General features: G+C 42.2%; 1 long non-coding RNA gene across 1 annotated transcript in view; it reads left to right on the top strand.

Moving 5' to 3' along the window:
* LOC103009887 (uncharacterized) overlaps positions 1-21592 on the top strand; it is a 165162-nt gene that overhangs the window by 15725 nt on the left and 127845 nt on the right. The window contains exon 2 of the long non-coding RNA XR_452461.2: positions 5835-6043. This is a non-coding gene — a long non-coding RNA (uncharacterized LOC103009887). The remainder of the gene's footprint in view (positions 1-5834; positions 6044-21592) is intronic.

Raw genomic sequence — 21592 nt, 5'->3', positions numbered from 1 at the left:
CCTCCTGGTAAATATTTTTGATTGCTTGAGGAAAGATCTTAGGTTGCCTTAAATGAAATTGGCCGTGGGACATTCTCTGATGGTTCAGCGCTGAAGCACTTCACCTTTGGCCCACCAATTAGCCTTTTCTGGCTGCTCCTTGAAATTGCCTAATTCTCTCAAGATGTCTCCACATGTTTTAGAGTTGTCTCTTCCCTATGGACTCTCCAAAACTTGCCTGTCATGTCCCTTGTTTCCTAAGGTTCTAACCAGTCTTCCACATGACAGCCAATGATTGCCTGCCACATATATATATATACATACACACACACATATACACATATATATATACATATACATACATACATACACATATATATATACCCATATATACGTATATATATGCATATACATACACACATATATACGCATATACATATATATACATATACACACATACATATATATGCATATATATACCCATATATATGTGTATATATATATGCATATATATATACACACACACACCTATAAATTACATATATAAATATATACATAAGAAAGTGGTGAGGGAAGGGATCACAGTCTACAAACTCAGTCTGTGACAAATCAAAGAACAACAGTAACTTCAAAGCTTCTGCCAGGTGTTAAAGGTAATGAATTTTTTTTTTTTTAAAGATTTTTTAAAATAATTAATTAATTAATTAATTTTTTATTTACTTATTTTTTGGCTGTGTTAGGTCTTCGTTTCTGTGCGAGGGCTTTCTCTAGTTGCGGCGAGCGGGGGCCACTCTTCATTGCAGTGCGCGGGCCTCTCACTGTCGCTGCCTCTCCCGTTGCAGAGCACAGGCTCCAGATGCGCAGGCTCAGTAGTTGTGGCTCACGGGCTTAGTTGCTCCGCGGCATGTGGGATCTTCCCAAACCAGGGGTCGAACCCGTGTGCCCTGCATTGGCAGGCAGATTCTTAACCACTGCGCCACCAGGGAAGCCCTGTAATGAATTTTTTGTTTAGGAAAATACTGGATAGGGCTTCCCTGGTGGCGCAGTGGTTGGGAGTCCGCCTGCCAATGCGGGAGACCTGGGTTTGAGCCCTGATCCGGGAGGATCCCTCATGCCGCGGAGCGGCTAGGCCCGTGTGCCACAACTACTGACCCTGCGCTCTAGAGCCCGCGAGCCACAACTACTGAGCCTACGTGCCACAACTACTGAGGCCCGTGCGCCTGGAGCCCGTGCTCTGCAGCAAGAAAGGCCACCGCAATGGGAGGCCCGTGCACCGCGGCGAGGAGTGGCCCCTGCTCGCTGCAACTAGAGAAGAGACCACGCGCAGTGGCGAAGACCCAATGCAGCCAAGAATAAATAAATAAAATAAATAAATTAAAAAAAAATACTGGATGGATCATTTCGGTTAAAATTTAAAAAAAATTAAGTGAATGTGAGCTTGCTTGGGTGGTAGCTTGGTAGAAAAATGGTGAGAATCCCTGGGACTGAGAGAAGACAAAGGATGATAGAAAAGTCTGGTTGAATATGGTAACATAATAAATTGTTGTTGGCTAAGGGAAAAAATCCAGCCAGCAGGAATCCCCTGTGACAGGATGGAGAAACTTCAAGAACTGTAATGCCTAATACCCGGTGATAAGTTTTTCTTTAGGATTGGTAGTGTTCTTCTATTAAACCTAAGCTTTTAGTAAAGGCTTGTTCCATGAAGTAGTAGCGATACAGTTGCTTTGGGTGTTGAAAGGAGGTAGGAAGGTGGTGGCCAAAGGTGAGGGGATAGAATGAGGAAAAAGGTCAGCATTTTCAGAAAGCAAGATGGTAAGTAGGACTGAGAAACCAGCAACAGCAGGAATTTGGAGTGATATGAACCAAGAGAACATGGTTCCTAGACTCCTTAAAAATATCAGGGAGGTGATTGGATTTCTCAGCCTATGTTAGATGGTAGCTTGAGTCATTTTATTTGAGTATTGATGAAAAGGGTGACTCTGAATAGCCGGTAAACCTGGGGACATTTGGATTATAGACCTGGGACATGTACATGCACAAAATGTACAAAATGATCTGGCATTGGTTGACATTGTGTACTCCCGTGCCAACTAAGTTTGTGGTTGCATATTAACATCCAACAAGGAGCTTTAAAAAATTGCTTTGCTCTGTCCATCCCCAGATGGTCTACTTCAAATGCTCAGGGTTGTGAAGCCCAGGCACTGATATTTTTAAAAAGATCCTTAGTTGATTCCTAATATGCAGGTAGGGTTGAGAGTAATAGATCAAATGGCTCTTTTAGGATAGGTAGTATCCAAATAATTTTTGTTCACTTCTACTCCAATTTTAATTATAGAGATAAAAAGTGATCTGCAGGGGGTATTATCAGCAACAATAATTCTTAAAATGGGTTTATATCAATAAAACATGGAATTTTATATCTCAAACTGCACCATATTTAATTGTACAGTTACTAAGCAATATCTGTTTGGTGCAGGATGACATGGATGTCATTCAACCTGGATTCCAGTTATGACTCAAACCAACATACTGTATTTGAAGTTTAATCTCCTTATCTGTGAAATACGGCTCCTAATAACATCTGTCCAATCTACCTCATGAGTTAGGAATGAAACAATACCGTAATAGGTGTAAAAGTTTTTGATAAAGGTAGAAAGTTTAACAGAAGTATAGTGTATTGTTATTTTTCTTTTCCTTTGTAGTCCCATTTAGTCACACACTTGAAGGATTACGCGTCAATTTCGGATCAGTGGGAGGCGGAACCCGCGGAGGCGGAACCCGCGGGGGCGGAACCGGGAGACGGTACGGTCATTTTATGTAAGGGACTTGTGCGTCCACGGTCATTTTATGTAAGGGACTTGTGCGTCCACGAGTTCGTATTCGTGTGTGTCCTGGAGCCAGTCCCCAGAGGATACCGAGAGCCGACGCTGTATGTATATACGTGCATATATACACAGAAATGTATATAAATATATGTATACCGGTGTACACGGGTACATATATGTCTATCCGGTGCCTGTACGGGCCTTTGGAAGCAAGGCTATGCCAAGGCAGCGGTAGGCCATGCAGAAAGAAACCGCTAAAGCGCAGCTGTTGTCCCAGGGCAGCAGCGACCATAACCTCACCTTTGTGCTGACAAGGCTTCTGGATATGATCTTAATTGAATAAGCTTCGGGCCTGCTTCTTTTTCTGCCTTTGGATGCCTGTGTGGAAGTTATCTTTAGGTATGCAGTATAACAGGGGAGGGTAGTGTGGGCACTGGGGTGCCCTAGAGAGCTGGGGCCACTTGCCCAGCTCTCAGATGAAAGCAATTCACATGGATGTGGAAAAGAGGTTTTTTTTTGGTTTTTTTGTTTTTTAATATTTTGGGGATTGATTTTACTTTTTTTTTTTTTAATTTTTACTTATTTATTTATTTATTTTTGGCTGTGTTGGGTCTTCGTTTCTGTGCGAGGGCTTTCTCTAGTTGTGGCAAGTGGGGGCCACTCTTCATCGCGGTGCGCGGGCCTCTCACTATCGCGGCCTCTCTTGCTGCGGAGCACAGGCTCCAGACGCGCAGGCTCAGTAGTTGTGGCTCACGGGCCTAGTTGCTCTGCGGCAGGTGGGATCTTCCCAGACTAGGGCTCGAACCCGTGTCCCCTGCATTAGCAGGCAGATTCTCAACCACTGTGCCACCAGGGAAGCCCCTGGAAAAGAGTTTTAAGAGAGGCCACTGACAGGACTGCACTCTCAGAAATGGGTGGCCCTTCTCAATAACTCTTTCCAATTCTCCTATTCCCCTTTACCACCTCCTCCTCCATGGTGAAGCACTCAGGGCTGGAAGGTGTTCAGGTGCTTCCTTCCTGGTTTAGGGCAGAGAATCTCTTCCCAGGTCTTGGGCTCTCCCCAGCCGGGAAGGAGTGCCAGCTCTTATAAAGGCTTTACTGTGTGGTGTCAGGAGGGGCTGGCCCAGGACGGGCAAGGCAGCTCTGTTGTGGGCCAAAGAGGGAGCCCTAGAAGGGATGGTCTAATGGGAGGAAAGGATGTTGGTGGGTGTATGGTTAAATCATAGTAGGGGATTTCAGTGAAAACCCAAAAATTATGTGGTGGTTCCCCTTCTTTCACAACAGCCTAGAATGCTCTTTTGCGTGAGCTGTCCTCAGGGAGGATTAAGAAATCTGGAATCAAGAACATGGTTTTACTGCCCCAATTTTTTGCTTTCTAGAGCTCTTCTTTCTTCCCCTATCTCATGGTTTTTCAAGGTTGAATCTGGATGTGGAAATGGTACTCTGGGTCCTGTTCTGCTCAGGGTGGGATATGTCTTAAGTATTTAAGGTCCCCTTAAATCAGGGGCTATCTCGGGGCCTGAGATAGTACAGTACTTCTATCTTCCATCTCCTTACCCCAACCCCAGTGAAAGTGAGGGCACCAGTGCTGGCTGTAGATATGATTTGCCTTTGGTCCCCATGGGAAGTCTGTGGGCCTGGAGGTGTGGGCGTGGGGCCTTAGGGCATTTCCATGGCAGTGTCGTTCTGGTCTTCAGGTTGTTCTTCCGTAGTTTTCAGAACAGTCCTTGGGTTGCTGGGAGCCAGGGGTCTGTATTTGGGTCTGAATCCTGCTGCCAGTTAGTCCTGTGACCTCAGGTAATTTACTGCATCTTATTTTCCTCCTGTTACCTGTTGGATGGGAATACTTTGTCAATTATAAATTAGTGTAAAGAGCTATAATTCTGGTACTTACATGGTGGCTAGCTTGATTTTTGTTAAGCATGTATGTATAGGGATGGAGGAGAACGTCATCATTGAGTTTAGGGTCAGAAAGAAAGATCCTGTAAACTTAAAAGTGTGGTTGCTGAGGGGTATAGAGGAAAGGAAAGCACAGTAGGTGCATTTCAGAGTGTGGTCAGTTGCATAGACCAGAGAGAAAAAGATGGGATGGGGGAGAAGAAGGAGAAAAAGCTGGCTGGGCCTTCTGTTAAAAAGCTATGAGAGATGACTTTTTTGGTGCAAAGAGATAACAAAATCTCTCCACAATGCCTCACATTCAACCATTAGAGGTTTATTCCTTTGGATGAAACACTGTCTTTTTGGTTACCATTCTCATTTAAAATATAGATGTTTCTAGGGGTAGCATGTTAATCTATATATACCTTTTTCTGTTCATTTCCCAACCTGACAGGGGCAGCCTGGGTAAAAGTGATGGTACAGGATTAACTGTGAAGGATAAGTTAAATCAGGCTATGGATGAAGAGGAAAACTTTAGAGACTTCTTTTCACTTACTTCACCATTTTGCTTAGAACTCAGTTTCACGTGGAGTTTGCTGAGAGGACAGGGAATGAGTGTGCCGAGGCTTCTGCCTGATACTAGAATTGAGTTGGGGTGATACTTTAACCAGAGAGTGGAGAGAACAAATCCCTGGTGTCTAGATACTGAATAACACTTCTCTTCCCTCACTGTATGCTGTTGAGTATGTTGGCCAAGCTCAATGGAAACACTGCATACCCAGGCAGAAGCACCTCATGCCTTCTGCAGAGAAACTGCTTTTCCCTTCACGGCCTGTGTTGCCTCAAGACAAGCTCAAGCTCTGATCTCAGGGGGACATGTGTGCTAATGGCAATTAATAAATAACCCGTCACAGTTCACAAAAGCCTTTCAAATCCATTATGGCATTTTGTTCTCACACATTCCTCTCAGGGAGGTAGACGAGACTCTGGATCTAATTAGTATATGAGAAAATGAGAACTCTTGAGTTGCTGGGAAAATCATGAAGTTGCCTTGAAGCCACATTGCTGGCCCCTAGCAATTGAATCAGTGTTGACGATGATAATGGTAGGTGCTTCTTCTGTTAGAATATCAATTTATTTTTGTTTCTTTAGCTCCTCTCTGATGAAGATGATACCTACAAGGGCAAATTTGAGGCACCATATGTGAAATGCTGGGACCCCTTGATGAGGAAGGAGACATCGAAAGCCAAGGCTGCTTGTGCAGTTACTCTGATGCGGCAGTTTTCGGGTGCCATCTAGTGCTTCACGGAAGGAATGGCAGATGAATGGCTCAGTCGTAAAAGGACACAGGTTGCAGCAAAGTGAGTCTTTAAGGTGACAGAGTTGAGTTTTTCTTAAACTGGGTCTGTGAGTCACTGTATTTATTTTCAGAGGTTTGAGAGAATTGCTTTCTTTAAAAGTTGTCTTCTCCCACAGATACTTTAGGATTGGGAGGAAAGACCTGATGAACAAATTCATAGCATGTTATATTATTCATTTTACCCATGGGTAGTTGCATATTAAAAGGGCTACAGAGAAAGAAACAATAATTAACCCTAAAAAAGGGATCCCTTTAATTGACTCTGAGTCCTTTGAGGGTAGGGACTAAGTTGGTTATCTTCATACCACTAGCCTAGCAAACACTGGCCACATAGTAGGTACCAGTGAATACGCGTTCTGTCTCTCATTGATGGTATGATTTCACCCCAGTGGCATCTGGATGAGGAAGATGTACACGCTGCTGGCCGGTGGTCTTCTCAGATAGTGAGTGAGTCATGGGATTCTTCGCTTATTTTCACAGAGGCAGGTAGCCTGAGAATGGGAGGCATATATCTTTGAGACAAATACCAACCTGGTCCTTTTCTAGAAGCAGGGCTGAATTTTTATTTTAAAGGATAGTTAAGGAATATGAAAATGTAAGAGCATTTAAGGCATAAAGCAGAGAGAATGTTAAAAATCCATTTATAGGCCCCATCCTTAAAACTGGAATTAGGATTAGAGTCAGGGACCCTAGCTGAACGATAGAACAGGCATGGGCCTTAATTTTAGAATGGTTTCCCCTGAGGCAGAGCTCTCGGAGACACAACTCTTGCCTTTAAGGGTGAGCTTCAGAAAAGATACTTGGAAACAAATATGGTTGACCCTCGAACACTGGTTTGAACGGCGCAGGTCCACTTTTACTCAGAGTTTTTCGATCGTAAATACTCTAATACTACAGGGCCCGAGGTTGGTTTAATCTGTGCATGTGGAACCATGGATACAGAGGAACTGAGTATACAGAGGGCCAAGTATAAGTTATACTCACGTTTTCTACTGTGTGGAGGGTCGGTGCCTCTAACCTCCTTGCATGTTCAGGGAGGGTCAACTGTAGTTTGCTCTTTAGACATTTTAATTCTTGCTCTTGGTGACCCTATGCATAGGGCATCACTAAACATCCCTACCCCTAGGTTTCACCTGGCTACTTCTTGTTGAGCTATGGTGAGGGCATGTAGCCATGTCTGCTAATGTTCAATCTAACATCCACATGGAAAGGTACATGCTTTGAGCCTTTCTGTTAGGAACTGGGAGTCAATCTAAGGAGGCAGAGTCTACAGGCCTAAAATAAGTGTGATGATACTTACCCTTCATTTCTATTTCATTTTTACATTTGCTTTTAGCAACAGCTGTGTGCATGAAAATGTGTGTGGGTCAAACATGGGACTAAGTAAAGGAAACTGGTTAGTTCTTTTGAAAAGCAAAGAATCTTTTTGCAAAGTAAATAATCACACAGTTCAACTTGATAATCTATGTGTTGGCCAAGATTTGTTCATTTAGGGTCTCTCTTGTTAAATACATGTTCCATGTTTAAGCGATTACAGAAATTCATTTAGTCCTTGAACAAGAAATGGATTGGCTTGTAGATATTTGTTGAGGCAAAAATGCATGTCCCTTTATTACAAAAATTATAAATCATGAATAGGTTTTCAGATCAACCCTCCAAAAGCTATTAAACCCATGAGGTAGGTTAAATAATGCAGTTTGTAACTGAAGCAATTACAATCAAAAAAAGAATACAGCTAGAATAGTCAAAACTATGAAGGAGATGCCAGATTCAGTAGAAATATATTTTTAGTTATCAAGATGTTTCAGTAAACGTAGTGTTAGAGAAACATGAAGAGGAAAAATACCTTTGTATTGAGATGTTGGTGGCACTGATTCTTGTGTCTAAGTTAGTCTAAAAATGGGTAGCCTTCTTGTGTTTGTTCAGAGTTGGCCATTTTCCCCCTCAGAATTGAAACAGAGTAAGAAGAGGAGAGATTTTTTTTCTGGACTTAGTGCATAAGATCTAGAAAATAAAGATGGAAGAAGAGAGTTGAAAAAAAATATGTGTGGGTGTGAAAAAGAGATATCTTGAAGTTAGCAAGTGGCTTATAAGTAGAGAAATTAGGAAAATCAACTCCCGAGAGTTTGTACAACCTCCTGATTCCCAAAGGAAGTGAATCTATGTCTGCTAGTTTCCATGTTGGCTGACAGTTATTACGTTAAAAGGAAAATAGTATTTTGCATGTTTAATGACTTTTGAAGATCATTTGCAAAGTTTTTTTTTTTCACATAGCAACATGATACAGTGGTTTGGGAAAGAAATTTCAATTCAGGAATTTTCTTTAAAATCAAAATCTAACCCCCCTCCCTAATTCCTGTTAGTATTGCTGTTTTGATTCCTATACCAGTAAAGAGCCTAGCTTGGGCTTTTCAGGGTGACATCCCATCCAAAATCCCATGGTAAGCAAGCTTTTCACAAGTATCCAGCTGTCTTTCTGTCTCTCTATGTGTCAGACAGGCAGGCAGCTGTGAATCATCAAACACACATTGGGGTCATTTGGGAGATAGTCTTTATGAAAATAAAAAATGGGTTTGAGTGTTTATTGATTTTTTTCTCTTCAGTGTGGAATGAGAAAGCTCCATCAAGTAAAGCAGTGGATCCTCTTTTTTTTTTTTTTTTTTTCAAGTCTAGAGCAGTTTTAATGGAGGTGGAGGCTATACAAAGGGCAAGGCCCACTGAAGGAGGGAAAGCAAGGCCATGCTGCCCCCGGCCTGTGCATAGGGCCTCAGCATGGACACCCTTCCTCCACCTCTGGAAAGAGAGAGGGTGAGCCCTCACGGAAGAGGGAGAGAAAACCAGCTCAGCCCCAACTCCTGGCTTCTGTCTGAGCCAGGCCCCAGGATGGAGGGGGATTGCTGGTGTCAGGGGTGGGGTGGTCTCAGCAGAAACGTCAGGTCTCCCCATGCAGTGGATCCTTAAAGTGTGGTTCAGGACTAGCACCGTCTAGGTGATGCACTTGGGAACTTGTCAGAAATGCAGTTCTCAGGCTTGATCCCAGACCTACTGAATCAGAAACTATGGGTGTAGGACTCGTTTTAATATGTTCCCCAGGTGACTGTGATCCACACTCAAGTTTGAGAACTTCCGAGTAAGTTCTGCGTGGATGAGGTGGGGAGAACTAAGGGAAGTAGGTTAGGGAGTGAAACCAGTTCAGGCCAACTCCTTCCAAAATACAGTCATTATTATATGGCTGAAAGAAGTTTGAAAGGAACATTAAAGGTGGTCTCCTGCAGGGTTAGGAAATAAACCAAACACAGCTCGAGGGAGAGTGGAAAGGGATGGCGAGAGTACTACTGATTTTCTCTTGGGGTTGAAGCTGAAAGGTTAATCAGGTCTGCAATCCCTTATCCAAAATTCTAACTCACAAAGCTCTGAAAACCAAGAGTTTTAATGTAAGTTTGGCACCAAAATTCACTGGTGGCAAAACCTGTCTGGAATTCATATGAGATTATTTATGATCATTATATTTATCCCACTTAGAGTGAATATTTGTGTTTTGTTTTGATAATTTTTGATAAAATATTAGTACATTTGATTATAGGGTAAGGCCCCAGATTCTACTGGAGGTCTTAGTAATTCATTATATTTGCTTTCTAAATTCTGAAAAATTCTCAATTCTGAAGCATATCTGCCTCAAAGATTTCAGAAAAGGGATTGTGGATCTGGATAGGTTTAAGAGCCTCTGGTCACTTCTCAGAGCCAGCCAACTGAGCCAACTCCTTTTTCTCCCTTCCTCCTGTCTCCTCTAATGACCCAACTGTCTGAAGTAAAGGGGTCCTCCAAGCCAAGGATGGAAAGCTCCAAGCCAAGCCCCAAGGATAGATCTCCTGGGGAGGCAGTGGGTCTAAGAGCCACTGTTGGAGCCAAGAGACCCACCCTTTCTGTCCGGTGCTACCCAGACTGGAAATTCCTTGAGAATGGGCCCATAGCTTGCACATCTTTGAGCCTCAGTAACTTGCACAGAGCGTGCTGTGCTAAATGAGTGGGAGAGGCCTTGTGATGAAGAGGTATAATCCAGGAAGATGGAAGCAGCTGCCATTGCTAGAGTTGAGGCCGTTCTGCTTTGCCATCATCTGCCTAGGCCACGCAGCTGTCAGAGCAAAGACTAACTGGTAGTAAATGCAGAGGTTATTCCCTCCCCGACCCCCGTGCCCCCCTTTTTAAAAATTAGCTAAACTCCATATTTTATTCATATTTTGTTAATTTCTGCATAATGTCCTTTTTCTGTTCCTGGATCTCATCTAGGCTACCACATTTACATTACATTTAGTCATCATGTTTCCTTAGGCTCCTCTTCCTGTGACGGTTTCTCAGACTTTCCTTGTTTTTGAAGATCTTCACGGTTTTGAAGAGTGTTGGTCAGGTACTTTGTAGAATTCCTCTCTAGTGGAATTTGTCTCATGTTTTTCTTATGATTAGCCTGGGCTTACGGGTTTGTGGGAGGAAGACCAGAGAGGTGAGGCGCCATCCTCGCCACATCCAGGTCACGGAGTGTCGTTCCTTTTGACGGGCCGGGGCTCTCCCAGCCTGTGGTTGTTGATTGCTTACTGTCGCCTCATTCCCTTTATATTGGGCTCTCAGGTAACTCTCCAGGGTTAGGCTCACTGCCACAGAATTCAGAGTTGAGTCCTAGCTGGCTCAGCTGTGCTGACCTAGGCAAGTGTTTCCAGTGGAAAAGCCCAACTTAAAAAAGGAATTTCTTAATTCATGTTTTTACAAAACCCCAGATTTTGGTTTCAGGCATTCCAGGATCCAGGAACTCAAGCACAGTCATTAAGAATCTGTCTCTCATATATTGGCTTTGTTTCCTTTGGGTTGGCTTCATTTTTAGGCTGGCTCTCTCCAAAATTTAGAAAAGAGGATTCCTAGAAATTCAGAATCTTTATATTATCCTTAGAACTAGGATTTTCAGGAGAAAGAGCATGCTTTCATGAAAGTCCAGCAAAAGCACTTAGGGGAGGAAATTCTTGTCTCAGTTTAGGTGAATGCTTGTTTCAGAATCTGCAGCAGGCTCTGCACTGCTCTGATTGGCCAGGCTCAAGTCATGTGCCCATTCCCAGAGCTTGAGGGGTGGGGCCAGCCCCGTCTAAACCACATGGGCTGCAAAGCAAAGAAGGGAAAGAAAGGTTGAATGAGTTTTCTAAGCTTGTTTGTTAAAATGGAAATAGTAATATGTACAGGAGATGTTCTGAGAGCAGAAAGAGAAAATTGGTATCCTAACTAACATTTATTTGATGCTTACCATGGTATGCCAGGTGCTTTTCTAAGCATTTTACATATACCAACTCATCTAATCTTCTGAGCCACCCTAGGAAGTAGAAATCATTATTACCTTAATTTTACAGACAAGGGAACGCAGGCACAGTCATACTACTGGCAGATGGTGGAGACAGGATTTAAGCAGGCGCTCTGACCCAACATGTTCTTAAGGATCTCATGATGCTGCCTACTGAGAAAGCATTTGGCACAGGTAGTGCTGTGGTGCGTCGCGGAGACTTCCCTCCAGGACCACGGTGTTAATTCACTCATCTCTGCACTTGTTGGGAGTGTTGGCTGCTGTTGGATTGAAGTCCCTCACTTTCAGTTGCCCTCTGCAGAGGGGAGCAGTCTAGCCAGAGTTCACTTTGTCCTTAGGGACAGCCTGCATCCAGTGACTGGTTCATGCAAAAGTTCAAACGCCTGTCTGCCTGGCCTCTGTAGGGCCATCCCAGCTCTAGAGCTCCCTATAAGACTAGTCAATATGTCCTTCTGCCCAATGCTGCTTCCCTCACTGTCTTAAAGTGTTGTCCCTGGAGCACTCCCCATAAACTCCTTTCTGCACACAAATCTCAGTCTCAGAGTATATTACCCAGGGAGCCAACTGAAGACAGCTAGTTGTTATTCTTCATCTTTGTGTCTTCCACAGAGTCTAGCATAAAGAAATCTTTGTCTAAGATACTACAAGATGAATGAATGAATGAAGATATGTAGACATTACTTTGGGGATATAATATTGACCCCATCCCTTCTCTGATATGAGGACCCAAAAGTACATGAAATAAAGTCTCTGCTTATAGGTCACTCTGTTAGGAAAGCCTTTCCTTACCATCTAATATAAAATTCCATCTTCCTCCCTATACTCTGTCACTCTCAGTCTCTCTTACTCTGCTTTACTTTCTTATCATAACACTTATCACCAAAGCTTTCTCTCTTTCTCTCTGCATCTATCCATCTATTTGATGGATATATCAGATATATATCAGAAAGATAGATATAGATATCTTTTATAGAAGATGTCTATAGATAGATATGTCTATAGATAGATATCTATAGTAAATATATATAGATAATAGAGATATTTAGATATCTCTGACTATATATGTCACACACACACACCCACACACACACACTTCTCCTGCCCCCAACAGTATACAAGCTCCAAGAGAGAAAGGATTTCTGTTTTGTTCACTGGTTTATCCTCAGTGCCTATGTCAGTCTCATTAAATGACTGCTGATGCGTAAAAGATAAAACAGATCAAATAAAGAGAGGGGGCAAAAAAGGCAGCTAGCTAGCAGAAAGAATAAAGTGATGGCACAGAGAACACCACAGCGACAACCCTACTGGGCACATGTGCCATTCCAGGGGGCTCAGACGACAGCTGTGCCCTGCCCAGTGGACTGCTGCCCCTCCCTGGCAAGGGCTTGCACCCTGATCTTGACTCCTAGACCCCTTTCCAATAGGCAATCTTGAGTTTGCTAGTTACGAAGTATGAGATCCTTTCACACTTAAATTTTTTATCTGAAAATGGCAATTCTGTGCTTCTTATCTGATAGGGACTAAATGTGATACCTTACATGAAGCGTTTAGGAGAGTCTTGTACAGAGTGTATGTTTAATAAATACTACCTCTTATGGTTGTGATATTTGTGGCATACTAGGAGAAATAAGATCTGTCAGGAGGTTTATAGAAAGGATTTATGCTCTGGACTGGGGATTGGACAAGGTGATGGCTCAGCCTCTTATTAATTCTAAGTCTGTGGCTCTGGGCGACAATCTGAGTGGAGGCTAATTTTCTTTTTCTAACCAGAGCAAAGCTCACTCTTTCTTTTGAACTTAGTAGGGCATATTTCCTTAGAAGCATATATAGGTAGTTTTGCAACGCAGCACAGTGCACTGGTTGAGTATGAACTCTGGAGCTAGATCACTCGGGTTCAATTTTTTGGCCCTACAACACGCTAGCTGTGATTTTGGACAGTTATGTGACCACCCTCTGTCTTAAATTCTTCATCTTTAAAATGGGGATAATATAAAAGGGGCTAGGTCTGCTGTGCTCAGTTTTTCTTAGATACCTGTTTGGGCAAGCATATGGCCTGGTCATGTCACAAGTGTCATGTGACTGCCCATCTATTACTGTAATGTCCTGGACAAGAAAGCAAGATGGTTGGGGCTTCCCTGGTGGCGCAGTGGTTGGGAGTCTGCCTGCCAATGCAGGGGACACGGGTTCGAGCCCTGGTCTGGGAGGATCCCACGTGCCGCGGAGCAACTAGGCCCGTGAGCCACAACTGCTGAGCCTGCGCGTCTGGAGCCTGTGCTCCGCAACAGGAGAGGCCGTGACAGTGAGAGGCCCGCGCACCGCGATGAAGAGTGGCCCCCGCTCGCCGCAACTAGGGAAAGCCCTCGTACAGAAACGAAGACCCAACACAGCCAAAAATAAATAAATAAATAAATTAATTAAAAAAAAAAAAGAAAGCAAGATGGTGCCAATGGGGTTGTAAGTAAGCACACTTAGAACTGGATGGTAGAGCCAGCTGATGTAGCTAACTAAGGTTAGTTTTTGCAGCCATATAAAGCAGTTGTTCAGAACTTCATAGTGATAGGTCTTCATGCAACCTGGCAGGATCTCTCGCTGGACAGGTAGAATACCGTTGTCACCAGCCTGAGCCCATCTGCTATCAGAAACTGAGGAGACCTGCGAATTCTCCCTCCCCTCGGATCACCCCACCTTGATGTTCACTCTTAACATTTGCTGAAAATGTATTCTTTGAGCTTTGTAGTAAACTGGGTCTTTAAGATTTAAGTCTCAGGATACTCTATTCTGCCAGGCCTCCAGTCCATTCATTTGTAGTTCCACCTTAGCCCTAGGCAGTTCTGGAGTAAACATTTCTTGTTTCTCTGACCACCTTTTGCTCACCCTCCTGAAAGGAAGATAAATAGCTAATTGGGGAGTGTAAATCTAGGGTCATGTACAACACAGTGGGTAGTTAATATGCCTCCAAAGTGAGAATCTGACTTTACTCTTTTTCTGCTTATCTTAAAATTCTGCAAGAAGGGCAGAAGGGATTAGCAGTGCCTTTCCCCATGAGGTAAGCAGACTGAACAGGACCTGTTTCAGCAGATTCGCCATTGGGCCCAGCTTCTTCGCCAGTACCTGACAGGATGTATGAGGGTGATCTTGCATTTCAAGGAGAAGGTTGCATTTCAGAAAGGAAGTCCAGTCTTGGCCTTAGAGATCTGCCTTTATTTTGTGTTTTTAAAGATTAAATATCAGCCATTAATGAAGCTGATACTCTGATTGCCATTTGGTCTAGTGAACTTTGTGAATATTCTGGTAGATTAGATTTGTGAGGAGTGGGGGTGAGGTAGGAGGGGATATTGATTTCCTAGCAGTGTGAGGTGCAAATTTTTTTTTCCGTTTTGGAAGACACAAGACAAACTCAGGATGGTGAAACTATTTGTTGAGAGGTGAGGCTAACTTTTTTTTTTTTTTTTAATAAATTTATTTATTTATTTATTTATTTTTGGCTGTGTTGGGTCTTCGTTTCTGTGCGAGGGCTTTCTCTAGTTGCGGCAAGCGGGGGCCACTCTTCATCGCGGTGCGTGGGCCTCTCACCATCGTGGCATCTCTTGTTGCGGAGCACAGGCTCCAGATGCGCAGGCTCAGTAGTTGTGGCTCATGGGCCCAGTTGTTCCGTGGCATGTAGGATCTTCCCAGACCAGGGCTCGAACCCATGTCCCCTGCATTGGCAGGTAGATTCTCAACCACTGCGCCACCAGGGAAGCCCGAGGCTAACTTTTAACATGGATGTTTCTTTGAAGGAGAAAAGAATTCTGTGTCTTCAAAATTCCAATTGGCCTTGTTACCTTGAGGCCAGTGGTGTTGCTCTCACCTCTCCCACATATCTCTGGAGAGGGATGTTAGCTCGGAATACATGGATATAAATGGCAGGACTCTCCGGAGCCAAGAGGCTGTGACTCGATCCCAGCCCCCTTCTGTGGTTCAGGATCTGAAACTCTATGTGTCGGGGCATGCGGAAGTGGGAAGCACACATTTCCCTTTCTGTAAGGTGTCTCTTTTCCCCTTGATATGTCTGTGGCATCTTGTGGAGCCAGAACTCTCTTCAAAGGCAAATTGATGTAGAGCCATTAAGTTTGTGTTGTGTCTGCAGGCGACATTTGGGTAGTGAACGTATTTAAAAAAAAAAAAAAAAAAAAAGCAGCGATGTCTCCAAAGGGTGATATTCCAAGTGGTTAACAAAGATTTCTCATGCATCACAGAGCTGTGGAGCAGCAGTACGCTGCTGCTTGCTTTTAGAGCCTGCCTGTCATGGCTGTCAAGGTCACACTGTCCTTGCCATCCCTCAGTGCGCATCAAAAAGGTACACAGGTGACAAAGACTGCAGCTGCTTCATTAACGCCTCCCGTACCCTGGACTTTTTGGCTAAACTGCAAGAGGCTGCTTTGATTTTCTCTGGTTCACAGGATAACCTCCATTCCCTGCTTATTAGGAGAAGGCAAGGATTTGTGGTAGATGATATCAAAGCTGAATTGAGAGCATTATTACAGAAAATTAATTATTCTCTAAGCTCTCCTTCATTCCCTTTTCTCTGGACTAGCATGGTTTCTTCTGAAATCTTTCTGTAGAGCCATGCCAATGTTCATGCACAAATTTCCTCTTGGTATTCAACTCTCATCAAACATTTGATACTTAACAGGGTTTATAGTATTTATAAGATCTTTTGAATTAGTCTTTTCATTAAACATTTATTTTTTTATTTTTATTTTTTTTAAATTATTTATTTATTTATTTATGGCTGTGTTGGGTCTTCGTTTCTGTGCAAGGGCTTTCTCTAGTTGCAGCAAGCGGGGGCCACTCTTCATGGCGGTGCGCAGGCCTCTCACTATCGCAGCCTCTCTTGTTGCGGAGCACAGGCTCCCGACGCGCAGGCTCAGTAATTGTGGCTCACGGGCCTAGTCGCTCCGCGGCATGTGGGAATCTTCCCAGACCAGGGCTTGAACCCGTGTCCCCTGCATTGGCAGGCAGACTCTCAACCGCTGCGCCACCAGGGAAGCCCCCTAAACATTTATTTTTAAAATAATTTTTATTATGAAAGGATTATATGATCACTATAGAAACCTTGGAACATAACTAAAATATGAGAAAGAAAATAAAAGCATCCAGAATCCCAACATCCATAGATACCTGTGAGGGAGTGAAAATTAGGATCTAAATAACTGGAGAGATATACCATGTTCATAAGAAAATTGGTCTGTCTCTTTGGTTTATTTTCTTCCTTTAGCGTTTTGCTTAGAAAGTCATTCTAAGTCTTAGATCATAAATTCACATGTATTTCTGCTAGGTCTCCTGAGTATAGTTTTTACACTTAGCATTTTAATCCATCCAAAATATGTATTGTTGTACATTGTGAGGTAGTGATTTATCTTCCTCCTAAAATAGTTAACTTGCTATTTTTAGCACCATTTATTAAATAATATTTTCTCTTATCCTATGATTAGTAATGCCACCTTTACCATATACTAAGTTCTTTTTTTTTTTTTTTTTTTTTTTTTTTTTTTTTTTTTTTAAATCACAGTGCTTTTTTTTTTTTTTTTTTTTTTTTTTTTTTTTTAATGAGGATCTTGAATCAGATGCGTATGTTTGATTGATTGATTGATTGATTTTGGCTGTGTTGGGTCTTCGTTTCTGTGCGAGGGCTTTCTCCAGTTGTGGCAAGCGGGGGCCACTCTTCATCGCGATGCGCGGGCCTCTCTCGTTGCGGAGCACAGGCTCCAGACGCGCAGGCTCAGCAGTTGTGGCTCACGGGCCCAGCCGCTCTGCGGCATGTGGGATCTTCCCAGGCCAGGGCTCGAACCCGTGTCCCCTGCATTAGCAGGCAGATTCTCAACCACTGCGCCACCAGGGAAGCCCTACTAAGTTCTTTTTAAATAGATATGTATGAGATTCCATTTCTAGAGTATTTGGTTCCACTGTCTATTCTTACGTGTGTACCACATTACGTTATTGTAGTGTCATCATGTTTTATTATCTGGTAGTGCAAGTTCACTTAATTACTGCAAGAATCACAGAACTTGTGTTAGTAGCTGCTGAAGTTCTGGCTGACTCATGGGATTGTATGGTTTTGTGATGTCATATCAAGATATTAATGTTAAATAGTTTACTTTTTTCAAAATGAACTTTTTTTCATCTGACTTAGAGCCATGTATCCATGTATCACAAGTTTGTTGTAAAAATTTGGATGCTTCAGGCAAGCACAAAGGAGAAAATAAAAATCACCCCAATTCTATCACCAGAGAGAGCCATTTAAAGTATTTGAATCACAGTTATTTGGCTATTAAAACAATCACATTTAGGTGACTCACTCCTGTTCATTTTTTTAAAAATAAATTTACTTATTTATTTTTGGCTGCATTGGGCCTTCGTTGCTGTGCACCGGCTTCCTCTAGTTGCGGCGAGTGGAGGCTACTCTTTGTTGCGGTGCGCGGGCTTCTCATTGTGGTGGCTTTTCTTGTTGTAGAGCACGGGCTCTAGGCACGTGGGCTTCAGTAGTTGTGGTGCACGGGCTCAGTTGTTCCGCAGCATGTGGGATCTTCCGGGATCACGGATCGAATCTGTATTCCCTGCGTTGGCAGGCAGATTTTTAACCACTGCGCCACCAGGGAAGTCCCACGCCTGTTCATTTTTAAACTTCACATTCTGTTCAAGCTCTCCTCCTTTATCATCCAGCCCCAATCCCGATCCCCCAACCTCAACCTTCTCCCACCAGTCTAGAATCTTCCTTCTCACTCACCTTCCTCTCCTTCCTGGCACTCATGCTATGCTGAGAATCCTCTACTTAAGGACTTTTTCCTGGCAGCACAGGCCCTTCCTTTGGCTTGGGAGTGGGCAGAACATACCCTTTCCTTTTTTTTTTTTTTTTTAAATGGAGAGAGTAGTTTTTTTTTTAAAAAACAAATATTGAATTCTCTCAAAAGGTGATCTCCAGCTCCCTTGCAGTCTTCCTATTATATGGACCAGGATAGGAGCAGTTTTTTTTTTTTTCTAACATCTTTACTGGAGTATAATTGCTTTACAATGTTGTGTTAGTTTCTGCTGTATCACAAAGTGAATCAGCTATATGTATGCATATATCCCCATTTCCCCTCCCTTGCATCTCCATCCCACCCCTCTAGGTGGTCACAAAGCACCAAGCTGATCTCCCTGTGCTATGCAACTGCTTCCCACTAGCTATTTTACATTTGGTAGTGTATATATGTCAATGCTACTCTCTCACTTCATCCCAGCTTACCCTTCCCCCTCCCCATGTCCTCAAGTCCATTCTCTATGTCTACCTCTTTATTCCTGTCCTGCCCCTAGGTTCATCAGAACCTTTTTTTTTTTTTTTTAGATTCCATATATATGTGTTAGCATACGGTATTTGTTTTTCTCTTTCTGACTTACTTCATTCTGTATGACAGACTCTATGTTCATTCACCTCACTACAAATAGTTCAATTTCGTTTCTTTTTATGGCTGAGTAATATTCCACTGTATATATGTGCCACATCTTCTTTATCCATTCATCTGTGGATGGACACTTAGGTGGCTTCCATGTCCTGGCTATTGTAAATAGTGCTGCAATAAACATTGTGGTACGTGACTCTTTGAATTATGGTTTTCTCAGGGTATATGCCCAGTAGTGGGATTTCTGGGTCATATGGTAGTTCTAGTTTTAGTTTTTTAAGGAACCTTCATACTGTTCTCCATAGTGGCTGTATCAATTTACATTACCACCAAAAGTGCAAGAGGGTTCCCTTTTCTCCACACCCTCTCCAGCATTTATTGTTTGTAGATTTTTTGATGATGGCCATTCTGACTGGTGTGACGTGATACCTCATTGTAGTTTTGATTTGCATTTCTCTAATAATGAGTGATGTTGAGCAGCTTTTCATGTGCTTCTTGGCCATCTGTATGTCTTCTTTGGAGAAATGTCTATTTAGGTCTTCTGCCCATTTTTGGATTGGGTTGTTTGTTTCTTTAATATTGAGCTGCATGAGCTGTATATATATTTTGGAGATTAATCCTTTGTCCATTGGTTCGTTTGCAAATATTTTCTCCCATTCTGAGGGTTGTCTTTTCGTCTTGTTTATGGTTTCCTTTGCTGTGCAAAAGCTTTGAAGTTTCATTAGGTCCCATTTGTTGATTTTTGTTTTTATTTCCATTTCTCTAGGAGGTGGGTCAAAAAGGATCTTGCTGTGATTCATGTCAGAGAGTGTTCTGCCTATGTTTTCCTCTAAGAGTTTTATAGTGTTGGGCCTAACATTTAGGCCTTTAACCCATTTTGAGTTTATTTTTGTATACGGTGTTAGGGCATGTTCTGATTTCATTCTTTTACATGTAGCTGTCCAGTTTTCCCAGCACCACTTATTGAAGAGGCTGTCTTTTCTACATTGTATATTCTTGCCTCCTTTATCAAAGATAAGGTGACCATATGTACATGGGTTTATCTCTGGGCTTTTTATCCTGTTCCATTGATCTGTATTTCTATTTTTGTGTCTTGATTACTGTAGCTTTGTAGTATAGTCTGAAGTCAGGAAGCATGATTCCTCCAGCTCCGTTTTTCTTTCTCAAGATTGCTTTGGCTATTTGGGGTGTTTTGTGTTCCATACAAATTGTGAAATTTTTTGTTCTAGTTTTGTGAAAAATGCCATTGGTAGTTTGATAGGGATTGCATTGAATATGTAGATTGCTTTGGGTAGTATAGTCATTTTCACAATGTTCATTCTTCCAATCGAAGAACATGGTATATCTTTCCATCTATTTGTATCGTCTTCAATTTCTTTCATCAGTGTCTTATAGTTTTCTGCATACAGGTCTTTTGTCTCCTTAGGTAGGTTTATTCCTAGGTATTTTATTCTTTTTGTTGCAATGGTACATGGGAGTGTTTCCTTAATTTCTCTTTCAGATTTTTCATTATTAGTGTGTAGGAATGCAAGAGATTTCTGTGCATTAATTTTGTATCCTGCTACTTTACCAAATTCATTGATTAGCTCTAGTAGTTTTCTGGTAGCGTCTTTAGGATTCTCTGTATAGTATCTTGTCATCTGCAAACAGTGACAGTTTTACTTCTTCTTTTCCGATTTGGATTCCTTTTATTTCTTTTCCTTCTCTGATTGCTGTGGCTAGAACTTCCAAAACTGTGTTGAATAATAGTGGTGAGAGTGGGCAACCTTGTCTTGTTCCTGATATTAGAGGAAATGTTTTCAGTTTTTCACCACTGGGAACAATGTTGGCTGTGGGTTTGTCATATATGGGCTTTATATGTTGACATAGATTCCCTCTATGCCTACTTTCTGGAGAGTTTTTATCATAAATGGGTGTTGAACTTTGTCAAAAGCTTTTTCTACATCTACTGAGATTATCATATGGTTTTTATCCTTCAGTTTGTTAATATGGTGTATCACATTGACTGATTTGTGTATATTGAAGAATCCTTGCATTTCGGGGATGAACCCCACTTGATCATGGTGTATGATCCTTTTAATGTGCTGCTGGATTCTGTTTGTTAGTATTTTGTTGAGGATTTTTGCATCTATGTTCATCAGTGATGTTGGCCTGTAGTTCTTTTTTTGTGACATCTTTGTCTGGTTTTGGTATCAGGGTGATGGTGGCCTCGTAGAATGAGTTTGGGAGTGTTCCTCCCTCTGCTATGTTTTGGAAGAGTTTGAGAAGGATAGGTGTTAGCTCTTCTCTAAATGTTTGATAGAATTCACCTGTGAAGCCATCTGGTCCTGGGCTTTTGTTTGTTGGAAGATTTTTAATCACAGTTTCAATTTCAGTGCTTGTGATTGGTCTGTTTATATTTTCTATTTCTTCCTGGTTCAGTCTCAGAAGGTTGTGCTTTTCTAAGAATGTGTCCATTTCTTCCACGTTGTCCATCTTATTGACATATAGTTGCTTGTGGTAATCTCTCATGATCCTTTGTACTTCTGCAGTGTCAGCTGTTACTTCTTTTTCATTTCTAATTCTGTTGTTTTGAGTCTTCTCCCTTTTTTTCTTGATGAGTCTGGCTAATGGTTTATCAATTTTGTTTATCTTTTCAAAGAACCAGCTTTTAGTTTTATTGATCTTTGCTATTGTTTCCTTCATTTATTTTTCATTTATTTCTGATCTGATCTTTATGATTTCTTTCCTTCTGCTAACTCTGGGTTTTTTTTGGTTCTTCTTTCTCTAATTGCTTTAGGTGTAAGGTTAG

The sequence above is a fragment of the Balaenoptera acutorostrata genome, chromosome 10 (assembly GCF_949987535.1).
Source record: "Balaenoptera acutorostrata chromosome 10, mBalAcu1.1, whole genome shotgun sequence".
NCBI lineage: Eukaryota > Metazoa > Chordata > Mammalia > Artiodactyla > Balaenopteridae > Balaenoptera > Balaenoptera acutorostrata.
This window is presented reverse-complemented; position numbering and strand designations above follow the sequence as displayed.